This window comes from Notamacropus eugenii, chromosome 6, assembly GCF_028372415.1.
Source record: "Notamacropus eugenii isolate mMacEug1 chromosome 6, mMacEug1.pri_v2, whole genome shotgun sequence".
NCBI lineage: Eukaryota > Metazoa > Chordata > Mammalia > Diprotodontia > Macropodidae > Notamacropus > Notamacropus eugenii.
This window is the reverse complement of record NC_092877.1, coordinates 85,915,609-85,925,002: the sequence shown is the minus strand read 5'-3', so window position 1 is coordinate 85,925,002 and position 9,394 is coordinate 85,915,609.

Genomic DNA, 9,394 nt, shown 5'->3' with positions numbered 1-9,394 from the left:
CAAACGAAAGAGTACATTAGTTACTCCTGGCATTTCAAAAACAAACTCTTCAGCAGAATTCCCTATGGGGTACAAAGACCAGAAATGTCTTAAAGAATAATGTTTGATCAGAGCTCTCCCTCCCCGCTGTGTCCCATCGGCCAGCCTGTTCACATCACACCTCACCGCCTCAGTCACCATCACGGCGACCACGTGCAGCGATGCCCAGACCCAGCAGCCTGGCATCACTGTCAGCGGCGGGCTGGCAAGAAGGTCATCGAGGTGAAGGTTTATATGTTTGTACACCACAGACGACTAACCCTTAAAGAATGACTCTTACCTTCCAGCGCAGGACATGGAGAGGCTCTGGAGTTCGTTGCTGTTGAAAAGGATGCACAGAAGCAGCTGTGACAGACCCTGTGGCCTGCTGGTTCAGGGCAGTAAATGTGCAGTGGCCCTAACCATTACAGATGTTATCCAGGACGCTGGGGTCCACCACGGCGCTACCACCGCAGTTACCAGAAGAGTGAGAATGGGGAGAAGAACGAGGAACGAAGGGTGGCCCCAGCCACGCAGGCTCTACTGCTGGTGGCGGTTCCTGCCTGGCTGCACGTGGAGGCGTCATCGATCACAGTATGGCAACCCTCCTGTGCAGACTACAAGTAATGCAGGGTGCTGCCAACCAGGGTGCAAGAGAACAAGGGAAACCAGGGAGGCGCAATATATATGGGATTATAGACTGCATTTCTGCAGTCAAGACAGCTCAGAGACGAAGGGAATGAAGAAAAGGAGAACCCCTAGCGTCGGTCCATATGATCAGGACTTCAATTACCAATGCAGAGAACCCGGAACAGCAAAATGGCTGAGTAGACAAAAGCAGCTGAACCAGACTGAGAATGTGGGCTCAGAGGCTAAACAGGGTCGGGCTGGGTAAATGCTTCCCATCTCCACCCTTATCCCGCGTAGTCCATCTCTAAGAAGAAAGAAGGTGAAATTCCAACAATACTAAGACATGAACAAAAGATTTGGAACCGAAGACCTAAGTGCTTGCTTTATGCTGTTACCTCGACAAATTAGAAGTCTCAGTATTTATGATTTTTATTTTTCCACTTAAGGAAGTCTCTTTTGGGGAATGACATATTATTGTGGGTTTTTTTTTTTTTTTAAGCCTGATTTTCTCAATAGACCTTTAAAGGTTTTTAAATTGCTTCATATCTGGTCAAGTTGAGATTTTTAAGAACCTCATCTTTAATTTATATGAAAGTATGCCTGATTATTTTCAAAAATGCACAAATGGCAAGCTCCTGTTAATAAAGGTCTTTAAATATTTTTTTTAAGTAAAATAATGTAAGTTGTTATGTCTATATCTCCAAGAGATCAAAGGAAGGAGGAAAAGTATCAATTTGAACAAAAATATATAGTAGCTCTTTTTGTGTTACTAACAGATTGTAAATCGAGGACATGCCTGTCATTTGGGGAATGGCAGAACAAATTCTGATACATCAGTGCAATGGAATATTATCATGCAATAAGAAGTGATAAGTAGGATTGTTGCAGAAAAAACAAAACAACTTGCAAAGCTTTAAATGAATTGATGCAAAGTGAAATAGTCAGAATCAGGAGAAGAGTATAGGCAGTAACAACAATTTCAGAATGATGAATTTTGAACAATTTACCTATTCTGATCAATACAATGATCCAAGAGCGTTCTAAAGGACTTAGGAAAATAGCTGTGCATCTCGACAGAAAGAAATGATGTAGGCTAAATGCAAATCAAAGCATACTTTTTTTTTATTTCATTTATATTTTTGGGGGGAGAAGGGGTCTTTTTTTTGACATCATGACCAATATGGAAATATGTGTTGCGTAACTGCACATGTATAAGCTTTATCATTGCGTGCGTTCTTGATGAGGGGGTAGACAAAAGAGGGAGGAATAGAATTTGGAACTTAAAATTTTAAAAAAAGATTGTCAAAAATTGTTCAAGGACAGTCTAAATGCCTGTGCCATTTATATACGGGGCTATTCTTCATTCCCAAAGCAATTGACACCTAGGAGCTAAAACTCTCTTCATATGGTGAGATGCTTCAGAATAGTCAAGTTAAAGGGAGCTTACACACTTCTGTCCTTATATAGCATATGCCTCTGAGTGTGTTTGGACTTTTGCTTTTGTTTTCCTGGTATGATGAAGAGCCTGTCTTTCTCACAGAAAGAGCTGAACCTTAACCCTCTCTTCTTTAAGCTAAAAAGAAGTTGGCAAAGCCTCCCTCTTCTTATGGGAAAGAGGTAGGGCCTCAGCTGAGAACACTATTTGAAACAAGAAGCTGGTAAAAGAAAGAATCTTTCCAACAACACTCCCAGTTGAGATGTCCAGCAGTGACCACAAACCCAATGGAACAGTTTCTATCAGATACTAATGGCCCATAAGTGGCTTTAAGATCAGGAGGAGCAAAAGGATGACATGGTAAGAAGCTATGAACACTGCACAGCCCTTAGTCATGAGTTGTTTCTCTACATATGCGCATGGTCTTGGCCACACATATACTGTACATGTCTTTTCAAGAATTTTCTCTAGCTGTGTCTCCCTTTCCCACTGATAGTGTATGTATTTCTGGTAAACTGACCCAAACTAATATAGTCTCTTAGTGACTAAGCATCATCACATCATTGGAATTATATGAGCCATAGTTTTGAGGGCATGAATACTTACAGAGAGCCTTGAACTGGGGTAAACTGCCAGAGGAATGGTAAGTATGAATGGGAGCACTATCCCCAAATGCTAATCCTACAAACTCATTGCTGTCCTCCAACTATTTGGTATAATTGAGTTCTTCCAAAATGTAAAACTTGAGACATTTCAAAGACTATAAAAACATATCTAACTCATCAAAATATTCAGATAATAGTATTACCTTTTATATAAGAATCATAGAATATAGAAAAAAAATCAAGTTGAAATGTTGCCACTCATATTTTAATAGGCATGATTTCAACTCCCTGTCTAATTAAAATGCTAAATTGTTCTGGGCCTGGGATTAACTTCCCTTAGAACAGAAATCATCATCCCACCCTAAGCAGAGAGACAATTCATTAATAGTGCTCTTTAAATACCATGTTTAGTGGAATAAAATGAATTATTGATCTAGCATCTACTGTATTCTTTGAATATATAGGATTAAAAAGAGTCTTAAGAAAGCATTTAGAACCATTGCCTTGCCTATATCCTGAGATAATATACAAATAACGCTCCCAAAATGAGAAATTACAGTGTATTAAAAAAATAAAAGTATTATTTTATACAGTGTATAAAATGAATCCCACTATTATGTTTAATATACTATCCACAGTGTTAGACATCTCATTGCTAAAAATATAAGAATTTTATGCAATATTATGTACTAAGAACTTTGGATACTCAATATGTTTTGTTTCTTTTTTATTAAATGACTGGCATGTAACCTCAACTGCCATGTTACAGTTTGGTCTTCTTGTTCAGTATTGAATGGGAATGGAATACAGCTGGTCATGCAAAATTATTTTAAAAAATCTTCCTTAGTTCTTTTCTAAGTAAGTTAAAAAGTGTCAGCACCACCTGATCCTCATTTAGGGCTTGACTGTATATAGATGAAATAGAAATTAAAACCTGACCACTCATATTTTTTGGATGCTCAAAATATATCCTTCCTATATTTTTTTCTGATTACAGTGCTCCTCTAATCCCATCATATACACCCCAATAATTTCTTTTTTCTTCCTAGTTTTTATTTATTTAGTTTATTTTTTTTTATTTGATCCTTTCTTGAGGCTCCTTATAAATGTTCACTTCTGTCATTACATACAAAATGTCTGATATTAAGAGTGGCTTCAGTGTGCTAACTTTCACATTTGATCCTTGCTCAGTACTTCTTCCCTATGTAATTGTTACAATTAGAGACTAATCACTTGGTCAGCAATTATGAGTGAAAGCATTGATGCAGCACTAACCTGACCCAGCTATTCTGCTCAGTTTCCATCCTCTGTAAAGCATGGAACCAACTAGTGCCAGCGATTAGGTGTAATTAATAGAAGAAAAGGAAGGTAGGAAAACTCTTGGGAAAGGAGAACATATTTTAGAATTATGATCCAGATAACAGAGGATGCTACACTAGGCCAATAGAGGGTGTTGGTTGAAGAATTGTTAAAGTGTCCACAGGACTGTTAGGAAGTAGGAGAAATGAGCAGGAAGCATATCAGGATGCTGTAGCACACGGAATCAGAGCAGGGGATGATGCAGGTTTATTTCTTAGAACTTTACCTGAATGAGCTTGTATGGTCATGCTATGCAAGTCACATTGTCTCTTCATAGCATTTACCTTGTTACTTCTTCAGAGATCAGTTTTTCTATGGTTCTGAACACAATTCCCCAAAATTCAATGCCCCTTTGTAACTCAAATTGGATGGGCTCATGTCTATGGAAAACATTCACCAAACACACATGTTGCAGTTTTAAATCAAGTGTTCCTTATAGGTCTACAATACGGCAAATCCCCTAGAGGATGTACCTGTATGAGATTCAGATTTCCTTGACTATGTACTTGCCTTGTTCATTCACTGTTTCTGTGAAAGAGACAGACAGAGACATGGAAATCACCCAGACATTTGCTGTTTCAGTTCTAAACATTAATAATAAAAGTGATATAGAGGGATAGAAATAAATGTGATAATATATTACCAGATAACAAATCTGTTACAAATGAATGAATTTTTTAACGTCATCACCAAGCTCAATTTCTTTGGGTAACAGAATTTCTTAGGTAATATAAAGTCAAAGACCAAATTTTCTCAAAATTGACTGTCATATTTAAATTACAGATTTCTTTTTTCATCACTTATTTTTACTTAGAGTTTTACAGATTTTCTTATCCAGTTTCATCCATGAAAGCAGCTGAAAATCAATTTAGCAAGTATTTACTTAAACACCTAAAATTAGTAGGTAGCATATAGAGTTTTAAGTAATTTTATAGAATGTGATGCCATATTTTATGTTATTGTTTTAATTTTGTCCGTTAAAACAGAATATAACTTATCTTCCACCTCCAGTCATTTGCCAAATCATGTTTTCTTCTGTTTTTTTTTTTTTTGCCTGCTTCTACATTTCAGACGTGTTACCCCCACCCAGCACCATGTCTACTCACAGAGTCATTCCAGTAACTTAGGCTTTCGTCATCTAGAGCAGTGGTAAGCAAACTACAGCTAAATCAGTTTTGTAGCCTGTTTTTCTATGGTCTAAGAGCTAAGAATGATTTTTACATTTTTAAATAAAGTCATTGTAACAGCCAGGCTCATTCATTTATGAATTGTCATTGAATCCTTTTGTATTACAATGGCAGTTTTGAGTAGTTTCAATGGAGACCCTATGTGCAGTTCTCATCCTTCTTTGCATTACTGTTCAATGCACTACAAATCACAGTGACATGTTGAGTGTGAGGTGTCAGCATATCATGATATGTTTTTTTATAAAGTTTTTAGCAGTGCATACCTGTCAAGACAAGAAAAGCAGAGAAAAACAAATTATGATTTGTTGTTGTTCTTTTAATTTCAGTTTAAAATAGATTGAAATTTTTCTAAATGAGGAGAACCTCTTTCAAAAACTATTATTGAACACTAGCTTTGGAAATTACATTTGATAATGTTTCTTAATGATTCCAATCTAAGTTATAAGGCAAAACATTATTTTTATGTGAAACATACTGTGGTGAGGTTAGGCAACACTAGCATTGTCTAAAGCACAAATAATATCAAATTGCTTTATAGAGACATTTAAATGGGACAGTGGATAGAAGGATGGGCCCAGAGTCTGGAAGATCTGATTTCAAATCCAGTTTCAAATATTTCCTGTCTGTGTGGCCCTGTGGCTTTAGTTTCCTCAGTTGGAGAATGTAGACTATAAAAGTACTATCTCTTCTAGCACAGGGCTTGGCACATAATGGGTGCCACCTAAATTCCTATTCTCCTCCCATTCCCTTTAAGAAAACTATCCATTCCAACACAAATTTGCAGTGGATATATTTCCCAAGATCGAACTACAGTTCAGGCAGCATATTTTGGATCTTGATAGGATACAAAAAAAACAATCCATATTCCAAAATCCATTTAACCGTACAATTGAGTAGCTTCCACGTAACCTTCAACTGGAAGTGATTATTAATCTGTAATGTAATGACATTCTCAAAGGAAAATATTTAAAATTTAAAAGGTTTTTATAAATGCCTTCCAAGGGATGAATATGCTCAACAAAAATCAAATGATGAATTTGCTCAAGAAAAATCAAATGTCTATGGAATAATATCAGTATATGACAATACCAATCTGTATAAAAAGATGTTCTCAAAGATGAAATGCATAAAATGTTATTACAGATCACCACTAACAGATGAACATTCACGGTCAATTTTGGTGATAATGAACCCTGAAATTTTAAGCTTCAATTAAGAGAAATGCTGCACCATCTAAGAAGAATCTGGTTTTGCATTTTAGAATAGTATTGTATTTTACGCAATTTCATGTAAAAACAACTATTATTATTTTTTTTTTATTTTGAGTTCCAAATTTCCTTACAACCTCTCTCTCCTTCCCCCTTCCTGAGATGATAACTAATTGATTCGTTATACATGTGCAATCATGCAGACCATATTTCCATATTAGTCGTGTTGTGAAAGAAACAAGACAAGAAAATAATAAAGTGAAGAACAGTATGTTTCAATCTGCATTCTGACACCATCTGTTCATTCTTTGTGGTTGGATAGCATTTTTCATCATGAGTCCTCCACAATTACCTTAGATCATTGTATTGCTGAGAATAGCTGTCATTCATAGTTGATAATCATACAATGTTGCTGTTGTTATTTTGTACAACGTTCTCCTGGTTCTGTTCACTTGCTTTTGCTTTACTTCAAGTTAGTCTTTCCAGGTTTTTCTGAAATCATCCTGCTTGCCATTTCTTGTGGTATACTAGTTTTCCGTTATAATCACATAACAAATCTTGTTCAGTCATTTCCCAGTTAATGGACATATCCTCAATTTCAAATTTTTTTTGATCACTAAAAGAACTGTTATAAAAATATTGTACAAATAGGTCTTTTCCCCACCACCATCACCATCTTTTAAATCTCTTTGAGATATACATTTAGTAGTGGTAGTACTAGGTCAAATGATATGTAATTTTATAGTTCTTTGAGCATAGCTCCAAATCGATCTCAGGAATGGTTGGATAGGTTCACCACTCCTCCAATTTTCCCACATTCCTGCCAACATTTATCATTTTCCTATTTTGTCACATTAGCCAATCTGATAGGTATGAGGTGGTACCAAAGAGTTGTTTTGCAATGCTCTAATCAATAATGATATAGAACTTTTTTCATATGAATATAAATAGATTTGGTTTCCTTTTCTGAAAACTCCCTTTTCATATCCTGTCACTATTTATCAATTGGGGAATGACTTGTATTCTTATAAATTTGATTCAGTTCTCTATATCTTTGAGAAAGGAGATTTTTATCAGAGACACTATATCTCTACTCAGCTTTCTCCTTTCCTTCTAATCTAACTCATTCTCATTAGTAGAACTACATTACAAAGAAAAATATCTACTTAATTATATTTTGAATTCTGAAAATAAAAATTGTGAAATGTGTTTTTTTTCCAGTTATTATATAACTGCTTATCTATCTTATGTCTGTCCAATACCTAATACCCAGGATATTGTTAACTTATATTAATATCTGTTTAATATTCATAAATATTAATTTAATTACATTAATTATACTGGTAAGCTCAAAGTGAGATCACTCAACCTAGTTTTATTCTAAGAATATTTAAAAGAAGAGCTTAATTAAATTAATTTAGGACAGTAATGGCAGGAAATCACATTAAAACAGAAAAGAGTAAAACCTTTCAAAAGGAGCATTTATATGGATTATCATGGTATGTATGAAATAATTTTGTGTTTTAAGAAGTGTGAAATATGGAATTCATGAAGTTAAAAATAGAAAATTCTCATAAAGATAGGAATCTGTCTGAGATTTTTGTCAGGATTCCTCCTACAAAGCCTTTATGAAGAATTCCAGGGGGTGAAATAAAGATGGCAGAGTGAGAGCAACTATTCACCTAAGCTCTTAGACAAACTCCATCAGATACCTCTAAAAAGAGAATGTGACCAAATTTTGAGGTGCCAAATCCAATGGGACACAAACTGTGGCAGTTTCACAGTCCAGGACAGACTAGAAGATGTACAGGTAGAATCTGTTCCACAAAGGTGAAGGAGCATACAGTGCACAGCACAGCTTCCCTGCCACAGGATGGCTGAAAAGGAAAGCCAGAGGAGGTCTGAGGAAGTGGCATCATGGCGGGATGGCAGCTCAGGGCTAGAGGCCAGCAGAGTCAAGCAAGTGAGAACCCTGGAAGGAGTCCAAGGTATCCACAGCAGGCGGTAGGAGGCTCTCAGCTCGCAGATTAAATGTCTGTAAGTCACCCACTTGAACTCCCCATAGCCAAAATGGTGGAGAGGTCAGTAAATGCTCTCTCTTCTTCCCTCGTTGACCTTGAAAGAACTATAAAATATTTCCCCAGAAAAATCCTGAATCAGTGAGATCAGTAGAAGGTGCAAAAAGTCTCATAGCATGTGAGGCTAGGAAAATAGCAAAGGAATATTTCCCTTACTGTGGCTGAGGAACACAGCTGTCCCAGACAGCGGGAGCTCCAGGGCTGTGGTGCCTCACACTAGGACCCAGGTGTGCCTAAGCACTCCAGGGGAAAGGGAAGACAGCCTGGATCACCAAACACTGAGCTTACCTCTGTTCCAGCTCAGCTGAAGAGATCTCCGGAGAAGAGACCACCCTTCCCCCACACTTAACTAGCTAGCTCCAGGGCTAATCCTGGGAAACACAAACAGATTTCACCTGCCTTTGTTTTCTGACAACAACCAGATGAGTATCGAGTTCTTTAGAGTCTAGCTGATGGAACCAGAGACCACAACTCGCAAAGCCTCACCATAATGAGCAAGAAGCAAAAGAGGAAGGAAAAGACCATAGAATCTTTCTATAGAGACAAGGACCAACACACTAATACCAAAGAGGTCAGTACTGAGACTGTGCTCCCATCTGAGAATTCAGAAGGGATTATGAGCTGCTCACATGCACAGAGAGCACTCCTGGAACAGCTGAAGAAGGAAATAGAGGAAAAAATGGCCAATGATTTTAGAAGTAAGAAAAAAGAATTAACTGAAGAGAACTGCTCTTTAAAAAGGAAAATTGAAAAAATGGAAAATGAAGCACAAAACCTAACTGGGAAAACTGGATAAATGGAAAAGGAAGTACAAAACCTAACAGGGAAAACTGAAGAAATGGAAGAGGAAGAACAAAAACTAACTGGAGAAAAT